This window comes from Pelophylax lessonae (genome assembly GCF_965119305.1).
Source record: "Pelophylax lessonae genome assembly, chromosome: 11".
NCBI lineage: Eukaryota > Metazoa > Chordata > Amphibia > Anura > Ranidae > Pelophylax > Pelophylax lessonae.
The window spans coordinates 224,655,677-224,670,063 of record NC_138778.1 but is presented as its reverse complement, the minus strand read 5'-3'; the positions used below and the strand labels follow the sequence as shown (position 1 = coordinate 224,670,063).

At 44.9% G+C, this 14,387-nt stretch overlaps 1 protein-coding gene across 1 annotated transcript in view; it reads left to right on the top strand.

Moving 5' to 3' along the window:
• BCAS4 (breast carcinoma amplified sequence 4) overlaps positions 1-14,387 on the top strand; it is a 1,047,728-nt gene that overhangs the window by 791,367 nt on the left and 241,974 nt on the right. The gene's annotated exons all lie outside the window — the stretch shown is intronic.

Below are 14,387 nucleotides of genomic sequence, written 5' to 3'. Positions count from 1 at the left end.
TCTAGGGTCTGTGTAGACCACTCTAGTTCCTCCAAAGCTAATTGGTCAAAGCATGTCTTTATGGAACTGGCTTTGTACACAGGTGCACAATCCTTTTGGAACCCAAAAGGACCTTTACCAAACTTACCACAAGGTTGGATCAGTAGGCTTAAGGTTGGGGCTCTGTGCAGGACATTCGAGTTCCTCCACACCAAACTGGTCCGACCATGGTTTTATGGAGCTGGCATTTTATGCAGAAGACTTGGCTTGCAATTGGCATTTCAATCCATCCCAAAGGTGTTCAGTAGTAGGTTTTTACGCTAGGGTTCTAGGGTCTGTGTAGACCACTCTAGTTCCTCCAAAGCAAATTGGTCAAAGCATGTCTTTATGGAACTGGCTTTGTACACAAGGGCACAATCCTTTTGGAACCCAAAAGGACCTTTACCAAAACTTACCACAAGGTTGAAAGAGCACATTTGTCTGCTGTAGTGCCAAAACCCTTCCCTGGAAAACACCTGAACGCTATCCTTTTGAGGGGGCTGCTATCAAGTAGGTGTAATGGTCAGGTTTCTAGACACTTTTAGCAATATTTGGGCAGAATCTCTAGAATCCACCATCCTATGAAGTCAATTGCTACAGGAACTGGGGTTTTATGCTGTCTCGTTTGCTAGTGTTTAGGTTTAAGAGCCCTTAGATGTGAATCCAAATGCAGGACACTACAATTATGGGTACAAGATTGTAAGAGATGACATTTTCTTTTTTTTTTTTTTGCCTGTATAATTAGGTCAACTTTTCTTTCTGAACACTTTTTTAAAATGTTGTAATATGTGTAAATTTTATGCTGCTCAACAGGCCTTTGCTAACTATGGAAACAGAGTTGTAGAGGAACTACAAGATTCAGCTTTCCCTGCGTTGGCCCTCGACAGCTCTGTGGCTAAAGTTTGTAAAAGCTGTTTTTTTTTTTTTTTTTATATTTTAATTAAATTAAATCTAACCTGGGTTCTCACATAGATGGTAGAGAACTTGGTATAATAAATATCAGGGGTGACTGATTAGCTCTATCAATCATATCAAAGGGCTTTGGTTTCCCCCCAAAAGTTTTCTCGTACTTTGCAGAGTGTCTGCTTTTTTTTCTTTTTTTTTTTTTTTTTTTTTTTTTTTTTTTTTTTTTGCATGAAATGTGTTCTTTATTGACAATATATCCCTTACCATTGTTTGTTCCTCTCATTAGGGCTTCTTTTTTCTGTTTGGTAACTGGATATAAACACAATCTTTTCTGTTAAAAATCTGCTTTGATGCAAGATAGATTTTTCACATGCTACCTCTGAAAACTACATTTTATACAGTCTTTTCTTTTATGTATAAGTTTAAACACTGGAATTATCTCCATGGTTGTAAGAGGGATCAGGAGCACCTGGGAATGTAACTGGTGAGGTACGAGGTTCTGGGTGAGACGCTTTTACAGGTTTGGGTGGGTCAGGGGCAACGATGGGTACGTAGAGGAGTAGCCTGGATCAGCCGTGCCCGAAAGAGAGGAAAATTCAGTATTGGTCAATTCGAGTTACTGGTCTAAACATGATTGCCGTTATCTGACTGTGTCTATGACTTCACCTTGGACGGGTGTGGGTGGGGGGGGGGGGGGCGTCCTGTCTGCTTATGTTCCGCAGAATCATTAATTGTGGATTTTGCAATCCCCTTTCTATAAATTTCTCCCAAACAGATAAGATTATATTGTTTCCAGATTTTAACGCTTCAATTAGCACATTTTATCCTGATGCCGTTAAATCTTTTCTTTTTTCCTTCTTTTGTACTTTAAGATTTGAGCAATAATAGATATAAGATGTTATCAATGCAAGCAGCTATTTATAATACAGGGGTGATGACAGCCTATGTGTTGGCATTTACGGAGCCAAACCGAAACAGTCACTGCTCATAAATTGCGCAAAATTATTGCACAATTGGGGGGGGGGGGGGGGGATATTTATAAAAACTGGAACAGCTGTGCATGGTAATTAGCTGAAACTTCAAGCGTAACTTCACCCAAAAGGGGAAGTTCCACTTTTCTGCCTCTTAAACTTTTGGCACATTTTTTTTTTGGGTGGCAGTTGGTACCTAGTTTTGATATGTACCCGCTCCCACTTCCACGCGGATCGCCTAGGGCAGTGAAGGCAAACCTTGGCACCCCCAGATGTTTTGGAACTAAATTTCCCATGGTGCTCATGCACTCTGCAGTATAGCTGAGCATCATGGGAAATGTAGTTCCAAGACATCTAGGGGTGCCGAGGTTTGCCATCACTGGCCCTAGGGCAATCTGAGCGGAGGTTCGGCCCCACTCCTCTCTGCTTGCAGCCTCTTGGGACACCTCACAGGTCCCAGAAGGCCGCTGGACCATTCACAAAACACAGCGTGGCTCGCATATGTTCAGTGGGAAGCCACAAGGAGTCACAGCCGGCTTCCCACACTAAAAGTGCCAGGGCCGGGGTCCCAAAGACTGGTGAAGCCTGGGTGAGGACGCCGCTGGATCTTTGGACAGGTAAGTGTCCCCTTTTTTAAAATCGGCAGCTATAGTATTTGTATTTGCTGACTTAGAATTTTTTTGTTTATAGGGTGAAGATCCTCTTTAGAGCTGGTTCACATATATGCGATGAGACATCACATGTGATTCGCAGTGCACTGCTCTGCAAAGCCCATGTGATGTCGGTGCGATGCAAATTTAGCCATACAGATTGTATGGCTGAATTTGCATCGGATTCGGGCACAATTCGCACAGGACCCTTTTTTGGGGTCTGCACCAGAATCAGATCACATGGGTGTTCACACCTATGCGATCCAATTTGTGTCCGAACTGACTGATCTGGGAGTGTCGTTAACTTTGTATTGACACCCCCAACGATTCGCATATGGCAGTGTGAACTGCTTGCGAGTTGAATGCGATGCGAGAACCCGCAGTGGATTCGCAGGGTTCCCGCATTGCGTATGTGTGAACCGGGACTTAAGCTTGTTCAGGTAGGGTGCTTTCACACTGATGCGGTGTGGTTTTCCCACTCCATGGGTTGCAGCACCGTGTACCCTTGGGTTTTGTGCAGATTGCCTATAGACTTCCATTGTATCGGGTGGTTACCTGGGCTTTGCCATATACTCTTATTGCATCAGGCAATTTTGTTGCGCTTTCAGAAAATGCACCGAAACCACTGGAAGCAGTAGAACTCTTTGGCAAAGCACAAACCGGCAGGTACACCCACGGAGCGGGGAAAACCACACTTCGTCAGTGTAAAAGCTTTGAAAATGAGATGGCAACTGACTGCTTGCCACATACAGCTGCTTTAGATTCAGATTCTGCTCCAGTTTTTGAAAGGTTCCCCCCCAATCTATATTACTATTCTACTATTCGTCACTCCAATAATAGAAGATATTGAATCTTCAATACATTGTAAGAGATCGGCATTGGTCCTGCATGTCCTTGTGCATTTACAACAACTGGTCAGGTTCTCTAGATGTGTTTTATCCATGCTTGTAGCAGAGACTATGGGTGGAAGTAATTCTGTTTTTATTACTGTGTGTGTTCTTATTCCCAAACGCGATCTGCTTAATGTATGTGTAGAATCAGCACAGTGCATTGTACACAACTGACAGCTTGAGTTGTGGTGTTACCTGGAATTCCAGGTGGTGTAAGCACAGAGTATGGTAGGATTTATGGGTGGGGGCCAAGGCACAATTTTTCCTTCTTGATCAGGTTAGCTTGCAGATTTTTTCTTGACTATTATTAAAAAGGAACTTGTTAGAGAGAGTAGCTGCTATTGCTGACTTATTTTTGAAGGTTCGAGGTGTATAAGAAAGGAGAACAAAAAAGATAAATATTTTGAGGTAGTTGGATGTGAATGTTCATCTTCTATTATCAGTTGGTATCCAATGCGTTTCAGGCTTAAAGGTACATGAGATTGACTCTGCAGTGTAAATTACCAATATAAATGTTGCACATTGGGTTGCTTCCTCACCATTACACTAAAGCACTGCTTGAGGAAGAGAATTGCAGACCCCTACCAGGATAGTTGCTGCAGCAGCTGCACTTTATACTGCTGACTGTATATTCAGGCCTTGAAGAAAAAGGAATCCAGTAACCCCCGAAACGCGTTTCTTAAATTTTAAAAGACCATCATTTCAACTTAATGCTGGATTCAATTAATTTGCTTTTGGTACTCTTTTTATTATTACACAAACACTTTGCCCTATTGTCCATTGGTGGTGGGGTATGGGTGTGATTAGTTAACACCTCCCCTCTCCTCCTCCACCCCTTCTTCCCCCCTTCCTCTCCTCCACTCCCCCCCTTCCTCCACCCTTCTTTCTTCCCCCCCTTCCCCTTTCCCCCCCTTCTTCCCCTCTTCCTTTATTCCTCCCCCCCCCTTCTTCCTTTATACCCTCCCCCCCCTTCTTCCTTTATTCCTCCTCCCCCCTTCTTCCTTTATTCCTCCCCCCCCCTTCTTCCTTTATTCCTCCCCCCCCTTCTTCCTTTCTTCCTCCATCCCCCCTTCTTCCATTATTCCTCCATCCCCCCTTCTTCCATTCTTCCTCCATCCCCCCTTCTTCCATTCTTCCTCCATCCCCCCTTCTTCCATTCTTCCTCCATCCCCCCTTCTTCCATTCTTCCTCCATCCCCCCTTCTTCCATTCTTCCTCCATCCCCCCCTTCTTCCATTCTTCCTCCATCCCCCCTTCTTCCATTCTTCCTCCATCCCCCCTTCTTCCATTCTTCCTCCATCCCCCCTTCTTCCATTCTTCCTCCATCCCCCCTTCTTCCATTCTTCCTCCATCCCCCCTTCTTCCATTCTTCCTCCATCCCCCCTTCTTCCATTCTTCCTCCATCCCCCCTTTTTCCTTTCTTCCTCCATCCCCCCTTTTTCCTTTCTTCCTCCATCCCCCCTTTTTCCTTTCTTCCTCCATCCCCCCTTTTTCCTTTCTTCCTCCATCCCCCCTTTTTCCTTTCTTCCTCCATCCCCCCTTTTTCCTTTCTTCCTCCATCCCCCCTTTTTCCTTTCTTCCTCCATCCCCCCTTTTTCCTTTCTTCCTCCCCCCCTCTTTCCTTTCTTTCTCCCCCTTTTTCCTTTCTTCCTCCCCCCCCCCTTTTTCCTTTCTTCCTCCCCCCCCCTTTTTCCTTTCTTCCTCTCCCCCCCCCTTTTTCCTTTCTTTCTCTCCCCCCCCCCTTTTTCCTTTCTTTCTCCCCCCCCCCTTTTTCCTTTCTTTTTCCCCCCTCTTTCTTTCTCCTCCCCCCTTCCTTTCCTCCTTCTCTTTCCCTCCTTTACTTCCTCTCACCACCCCCCCCCCCCCTTTTCTTCCTCATTTTATGCATGATTGCCATTTAAATGTTGGGACCCTTTAAGAGGCCAAAACCAAGCAGAGTGTCAGTGAGTTGGCCTTTCCTATTGGTTGTCAGTATGTTAATAGTTGCGTTCATAGTCACACTACTTTGGGCTGACATCTTGTTTGAATATACATATCCTTATACAAAGCTGATTGTTTCCACCATACAGCAGACTTGAACATTGTCGTTGTGATGGTAAGAGACTACAAGGCCCATCATTGTCTACAGGACACGGTATTGTAGTCTTTCAGTTTAGTGTCTGTAATTTGGCACACAAGGTGTCTACCTGCTTAACGACAGGTAACGGAGTTTATAAAGTAGCACTATAAATCACTAATAACATAATTATCAGGCAGCCGTGAACTGTCAGATACTTCCTGTCAGCTGCTCAAGTTAATCACCAATCTTATCTGTTCACAGAGAATCATGACGCAGAAATTCCTCCTTCTGCAAGCTTATTCTTTCATTAGCCTTTACCATAAGCTTATAGGACAGGTCAAACTAAACGGCTAAACTGGTTTACCTGCCAAAGAATATGTAATGTAGCCAACATGGTGATCTGCCAAGACGACACTTTTCTGAGCCTGCAATACTGCATACAGAGTGCAATTGCCCTGCCTGGTCGGCTGTGAAGTCTTTATCATTTTTCCACACCTTTTTCCTTGCCAGACTTATCAAGGGTGTTAAGCACTGTAAGTAAGTCAGAGCTTTAGTGCAATGCAAAAAACTGTCAGTGTAACACGCGATAGAGAAACTTGCTACTCTAGCTGTAGTGAAACTACAAATCCTGTGATGAGTGAGTAATTGGGTATGATGGGGTATGGTGTATTACCAAAAATCACCTTGTAAGTATATAGCAAGGTGGTATCACCTTGTAAGTATATAGCAACTATTGAAAACCTCTGATACGGGTCTTTTATACTACTGGTTACCAGAAATCATAGAGACCAATATATAAAACAACTTTTTATTACAAATTTACTGAAAATCCTTAACTGGTCCTCAGATTAATAGATAAGAAAATTCCTATAAGAGAAAAATACATATATGTCCTTGAAATAGCGGGTTTCTCCCACTTCTTCAGGACCGACAATGAGATTATAACGTATAATTGGTTGTACAGAATAGTAGACCCCCCCCCCCCCAAAAAAAGAAAGTGATATATATGTGGTGCAGGAAAAGCAAATGAATATCAAAAGCTGTCAAATCCTGTGAGATGCTGTAAAGTTGGCCATAGATGGTTCAAAGCTCAGCCTGTATAGCAGGAACTGGCTGAGATTCAATCCATCTTGGGGCAGGCTCGTTGTACTGAAGTCGACTTCAGTACAACCAGCCTGTTATTTTTTTGTTTTCATGCGATCACTGCCGCAGGCTATAGCAGGCAACAGTGTTCATTGTGTTCTGCTGGCAGCTATAGCAGCCTGCAGAGATCATTGTGTTCTGCTGACAGCTATAGCGGGCAGCTGTGATCACGGTCTTCTGCCGGCAGCTATAGCGGGCAGCAGTGATCGTTGTCTTCTGCCAGCAGCTATAGCGGGCAGCAGTGATCGTTGTCTTCTGCCGGCAGCTATAGAGGGCAGCAGTGATCGTTGTCTTCTGCCGGCAGCTATAGGGGGCAGCTGTGATCACTGTCTTCTGCTGTCAGCTATAGCGAGCAGCTGTGAACACTGTCTTCTGCTGGCAGCTATGCCGGGCAGCTGTGATCACTGTCTTCTGCTGGCAGCTATAGCGGCCAGCAGTGCAGTGATCGTTGTCTTCTGCCGGCAGCTATAGAGGGCAGCAGTGATCGTTGTCTTCTGCCAGCAGCTATAGTGGGCAGCAGTGATCGTGGTCTCCTGCCGGCAGCTATAGCGGTCAGCAGTGATCGTTTTCTTCTGCCGGCAGCTATGGCAGGCAGCAGTGATCACTGTCTTCTGCCGGCAGCTATGGCGGGCAGCAGTGATCACTGTCTTCTGCCGGCAGCTATAGCGGGCAGCAGTGATCGTTGTCTTCTGCCGGTGGGAAAGACTCCCTGCTGGCAGAACACAAAAGCACCATGGGAGGGATTCTACCATCAACACTGTGTGGATGAGGGAATCAAGCAGTTTTCTTTTTCCTTCCTCCTGTGGTTAAACAAAAGAACATTGCATAATCTATGGCCTGCCTAAGACTTTGACAGCCAGAAGCATGATGGGATCTGCAGTTTCACCACAGCTGGAGTGCCAATGTTTGCCTATCCCTGGTATAACATGTTTCAGTCACAAGGATCTGAAGAGGGAAGTATATAGGCAGCATACAATCAACTGTATTGACCTCAGTTGCAGTGCGAAGTGCTGGCAGATGACATAGAATAGTGGTGTCACCCTCCTGTGGCAGGTGTGTATGGGAATCAAAAGGCCAGCTAAACCAAATTTAAAAAATAAATACATACATCTTTTGGCAGGTAAAGCAGTTGTATATGTACTTCAGTTCTGTATTTTGCAGTTTAGTTGGAGATTGGCTTTGAAGACTTTCCAAGGATACGGCTGTGTAGGCTGAAAATTGTCTGCAGTGTATAACGGTGCCAAGCTAGCTTGTAGAAAATGCACGCAGTGATCCTGATGAATTAAAGATGGAGCATGTTTAATTTTTCAGTATATTTAAGAGTGAAAAAACCTCATCTAAGGATGTTGATTCAGACATGTAAACGCTTTGCGAGTAATCTGGGGTGTTCTCTCTGATCAGTAAATATACCTCCTGTGATTTAACCACTGGAAATGCTGCGTCATCCAGAGATCGGACCCAAGAGGACTGGACCTATAGAACCAATCAGGCGTTTGCTTTCTGGGATGTATTTTGACATAAACATTTTAAGTGAAGAGATGTTTAAATGATGGATTTCGATCCATTAAGTAATTATTTTATTTTATTTTTCTTTAAAGCCCGATTTTAAAAAAAACAAATCTATTCTTTGAATAGATGCTAAAAGTTTTAGCCACCGTTCACACTAAGGCGACCTGTGAGGCGACCTGGTCGCCTCACAGGTCGCCGCAGGTCGCCTTCCATAGGGAAGCTGCGGACCCGTTCTAATAGGAGCGACACAAGTCGCTCCGACTTAGAAAAAGGGGCCGGAGCTTCTTTGGGGCGACCAGGAGGCGACCGCCATAGACTTCAATGTTATGAAGTCCGTGGCGGCCGCTCCGAGGTCGCGGCACGCTGCTCGCACCGCGACCTCGGAGGTCGCGGTGCGAAGTAGCGTCGCCCCTATGTAAACGGGGCCTAAAACCATCTCCTGCATTATCTCTTGGGGTTCCGGGCATTTTGGCAGTGTATTCTTTTAAGGACCGGCGCACGCGTGTAATGTGATATCGCTAATGATTAGGATTTCATTTGGTGGAGAATAAATATGCACGCAACGTTGTTTAACTGTTGGCAATTAATTGCTGCTTCTTGCTATTCTCTACAGCACAGGTGTCAAAACACAAGGCCTGCGGGCCAAATGCGGCCCCCCCAGGCCATTTCATGTGGCCCTTGCACCTCTCCTGCTGCTGCAGCACCCCCCTTGTCAAGCCACCACCTTGTCTCAGTAGTCGGCAGCAGAGGACAGAACTCCTTTGCCAGATCCAGCGCTTCTCTGTGCAGCTTCAGAAAGGCTCGTTGTTGCCCACCTCCCCTTCTCAGTAGTCCACAGCATAGAGGAGGGCAGAACTCGTCCTACAGATCCTGCACCTCTGTGCCGCCACAACACCACCTTGTCTCTTCCTCCCCTAGTCTCAGCATTCAGCTGACTCCAGCCTTCCTCTGATCCTCCTCTGGACCCTGTACTTTCTTTGTTTCATTTTCATTTTCTTTCTGTATGTGGATGATGGCACTCTGTTTTATTTATTAAAAAAAAAAAAAAAAATACTTTTTTTCCTAATCAATACACGGCTTTCACATGACCAAGCTCTTTCCCAGCCTGTCTACAGGGAAACAGTGGCAGAAGGAGCTAGTCACATGTTCAAAATAAAGTTAAAAAAAAAAAGCCTCTTGAAGTTAAAATAAATGTTTTTAAACGGTTTTAAACCATCATACAAATCTATATTCGAAATCAAATCGCCCCTTCAGCCTGTGTCTTAGAATAAGAGGGAGGTGAAGCCTCCATCAATCTGTAATGTATCCCGCAATCTTAAAACCGCAAACATACAATCTGCAATATCCCACCCCCATTGTGTTTAGCTGGTTGGTGGGCATGGAGGAGGATGGAAGGAGATAGCTGCCATTTACCACTGTGTATATGCCCATATGTGTGATTCTATAAAGGCGGTCCCCGGGTTACAAACAAGATAGGAACTGTAGGTTTGTTTTGAAGGTTTGTAAGTCGGAACAAATACATTTTTTAAGTTTAGCTCCAGCCAAAAGAATAATTTTTATGTTTTTTTGGATAGCATAGGGAAAGGGTTACCACCCCTGTACCATTTGTTTTGCTGACTGTGCTCCTGTTCACCTCACTTCCTGTCCCTATAAAAACTGGATTTTGAAAAATTTGGGGGGTTGTGGAAACCGGGATTGGTGATAAAGGCTCAGTGGAGACACCTTAGTCCCATGAGAACTCTTACAGGAGTGAATTTCCCTTCCTAGGGGGAGATTTCCTCTCACTTCCTGTTGTCTCTCTCCGTTTGTAAAGGGCCATACACACTATAAGATTTTCTGAAGACTTTTTCCTTGAGACTTGCCAAAACCATATAATATGAGGTCAAACCTAAACACTTTCAATTTGTATGCAATCTGGCAGGCCCTTGCACTACATAGAAAAGGTAAATCTGAAGGAAATCTAACCACAAAAGTTGGATAGTGTGTATCCAGCTTAAGTCGATTGTAACCCGGGGACTGCCTGTAGTCACATGGGCTGCTCAGATGTGATAGAGAGGAAATACTCAGCATAGAAACTCACTGAAAACTGAGCATGTGTGGAGCTGCCAACACTGCTCTGCAAAATCCTTAACTGCAGTGGGGACATGGACAGAAGGGGGAGACAGAGCAGCAGGATCAACCAGGTTTTTTTTTTTTGCAGAATACAAAAAAGGAATCTCATAGTGACTGAGCATGTAATGCAACATTTGACGTGGGTTTAATGACACTTTAAGCTTTAAATCTATGTCAATGACTTGGTATTTATGACCGCAATGTTATCTAAGGGATATTTCTTGTTGTAGGTACTTGAGTACTAAGGTTGGGAGACACTGCTCTACAGGGAACAATTTATTACACCCTATGTGTAGCAATTAATTACTAGTGCACTTAGTAGTGTTACGCTACCAAAAATTGCCTGTGTGCATCCAGCCTTTTAATGGCCATAGCTGGTAGGCAGGGGCTGGGAACCCAGTTGTAGAAATCTCTTCTATGGCGAATCCTAAGAAATGGTGCATCAGTTTGCTGATATCCACCTAAAGCTGACCACACACTTTACAGTCTGTATACTATCCGTACAATCATCTTTAGGTTTATCAATGTTTATACAGTGTGAGTGGACCTAAACAACGAATTCACTGTTTCTTATTTGTGGTTGGGGCTCGGTAAAAAAAATTGTACAGTGTATGGTCAGCTTTAAGAGCCGGTTCACATTAGCGCGACTTGTCAGCCTGACAAGTCGTGGTCCCATTGACCGCTACAGGACCCGTTCTAATAGGAGCGACACAAGTCGCTCCGACTTAGAAAAAGGGTCCTGTACTACTTCGGGGCGACCTCGGAGCGACTTGCATAGACATTCATTATATGAAGTCCCTGCAAGTCGCTCCGAAGTCTTGGTGCAATGTAATGCACAAGTCGCCCCCGAAGTAGTAAGGAGTCGTGTCGCGCTAATGTGAACCGGCTCTAATAGTTCATGGTGGGAGGGTTACCATTTCAATTTGTAAAGATATTGATTATTTTTACTATCTGTGCCCTCTGTATGTGACTGTAATATGAAGGATCTTGTTGTTATTTAAATAAAATTTGGGTTTATTGTAACATTTTGTGGATCTAGTTGCCCCGATACGTCCGCCTTCGGCTTGCAATATTTCTGCTCTTGCGGAGGTGACGTGCCGAAGCCGGTGTCATTTTATCGTCTTGTAGGATCTTGCTCACTTTATTTTATTTTATGTTTTTTTCCTCAATGTAGGAAGCTTTCCTTATTTTTATTTCCTGTGAACCCCCCCCCCCCCCCTTCTTTCTATGGCTGTAGAAAAATGTGATTTTTACTCACAAGCAGAATGTTTTCAATGACAGATATCAGTATTTTTAATACGATGTAAAATATGCGCATTTGTATCACGAAATGAAGTTTTAATTTTTTCAAACGATCGAATCATAGCTTCTGCGGTATGGCCATGTCTTATATTTTTACAAAAATTGAAAAAAATAAATAAACTTAGATTCTCATCTGCCTGGACTTTTTTTTTTTATTGTTGTGATTGTAATAAAAAAAAATGATTACTTTGTGGAATGTTTGTGTGCCGGTGTTATAAAATTTTGTCGGACCCGTGAAAAAATCGTACCTCGTCCCTTCCGGGGACAGAGCATCACAAAACAGCTGATGGGAGTCGTCCGTGCGCATGCGGAGTCGTCCGTGCGCATGCGCAGAAGACCTTTTTCGAGGTTTGGCAAAATTATAACAGAGAGCGGGCAGTTGACTGAGAGAAGGCGGGGCTGAGGTGGGATGGAAGACACTGCTGCGTCATCTGCAGAGCTGAATAGAGGAGGCGTGACGGAGGTGCGGCCGTGTAATAAATGCAGGGCTTAAGCGACTCCTTCTGTTTTATTATCTTTAATAATTATCGTATTATTTATCCTTAGGATTTCATTACATTAAGCCCCCGTTCACACTAAGGCGACCTGGTCGCCTCACAGGTCGCCGCAGGTCGCCTCCCATAGGGAAGCTGCGGACCCGTTCTAATAGGAGCGACACAAGTCGCTCCGACTTTGAAAAAGGGTCCGGAGCTTCTTTGGGGCGACCGCCATAGACTTCAATGTTATGAAGTCTGTGGCGGCCGCTCCGAGGTCGCTGCGCGCTGCTCGCACCGCGATCTGAGGTCGCCCCGGGAAGTAGCGTCGCGGTAGTGTGAACCGGCGCTTAGTATTTCTTATTTTGTATTATAGAAATACTGAATGTTATGAAATCGTAAGGATAAATAATACGATAATTACTAAAGATAATAAAACAGAAGGAGTCGCTAAAGTCCTGCATTTATTACAAGGCCGCACCTCCGTGACGCCTCCTCTATTCAGCTCTGCAGATGACGCTGCGCTGTCTTCCGTCCCACCTCAGCCCCGCCTTCTCTCAGTCAACTGCCCGCTATGTGTTATAATTTTACCAAACCAAGATAATGTCTTGTGCGCATGCGCACTTGAGACTCCCATCAGCTGTTTCATGACGTAGGGTCACCGGAAGTGACGAGGTCCGATTTTTTTTTTTTTTTTTTTTTTTTTTTTTTTTTTCATGGGTCCGAGAAAATTTTAGAAAACCAGTCAGAAAAAGGATCATCGTCTCTTCCTGTGGTTGGAGTGATGGTAAGTCTCACCAACAGGCACCCAGATTGCAATGAAAAACCTAGAGCTGGGATCTCCAAACTACGGCCCTTCAGCTCTTGAGGAACTACACATCCCATGAGGCATTGTAAAACTTTGACATTCGCAGACATGACCAGGCATGATGGGAATTGTAGTTCCTGAACAACTGGAGGACCAAAGTGTGGAGACCCCTGACCTAGAGGCTATGTACACTCACTGGCCACTTTTTTAGGTACACTGTGCTAGAAAAGGGTTGGACCCCTTTTGCCTTCGTTCTTCGTGGCATAGATACAACAAGGTATTGGAAACATTCCTCAGAGATTTTGCTCCATAGTGACATGATAGCATCACGCAGTTGCTGTAGATTTGACAGCTGCACATCCATTAAGCAAATCACACATTCCACCACATCCCAAAGGTGCCCTATTGGATGAGCTGTGGTGAGTGTGGAGGCCATCGTAGTACAGTGACATCATTGTCATGGTGAAGAAACCAGTGGTGAGATGATTGGAGCTTTGTGACATGGTGCATTATACTGCTGGCAGGGACCATCAGAAGATGGGGACACTGTAGTCATAAAGGGATGGACATGGTCAGCAACAATACTCAGGTAGGCCGTGGTGTTTATACAATGCTCAGTTGGTATTAAGGGGCTCAAAGTGTGCCAAGAAAATACCCCCCCCCCCCACCATTACACCACCACCAGCCTGAACTGATACCCCCCTCCTCCCCCACACCATTACATCACCACCATCAGCCCGAACCAATACCCCCCTCCCACACAACATTACACCACCACCAGCATGAACACTCACCAGCCACTTTATTAGGTACACCTTGCTGGTACCAGGTTGGACCCCCCTTTTGCATTCATTCTTCATGGCATAGATTCAACAAGGTGTTAGAAATGTTCCTCAGAGATTTTGCTCCTTAGTGACCTGATAGCATCACGCTGTTGCTGCAGATTTGTCGGCTGCACATCCATGATGCAAATCACCCATTCCACCACATCCCAAAGGTGCTCTATTGGATGAGATCTGGTGACTGGAGGCCATCAGAGTACAGTGACCTCATTGTCATGTTGAAGAAACCAGTGGTGAGATGATTGGAGCTTTGTGACATGGTGCATTATCCTACTGGAAGGAGCCATCAGAAGATGGGGACACTGTAGTCATAAAATGATGGACATGGTCAGCAACAATACTCAGGTTGGCCGTGGCATTTAAACCATGCTCAGTTGGTACTAAGGGGCCCAAAGTGTGCCAAGACCCCCTACACCAGTGATGGCGAACCTTGGCACCCCAGATGTTTTGCAACTACATTTCCCATGATGCTCATCTACACTGCAGAGTGCATGAGCATCATGGGAAATGTAGTAGTTCCAAAAAATCTGGGGTGCCAAGGTTCACCATCATTGCCCTACACCATCACCACCAGCCTGGACCGTTGATACAAGGCAGGATGGAGCCAGGCTTTCAGGTTTACGCTAAATTCTGACTCTACCGTACCATCCTGAATGTTGTAGCTGAAATCGAGACTCATCAGACCAGGCAATGTTTTTCCGATCT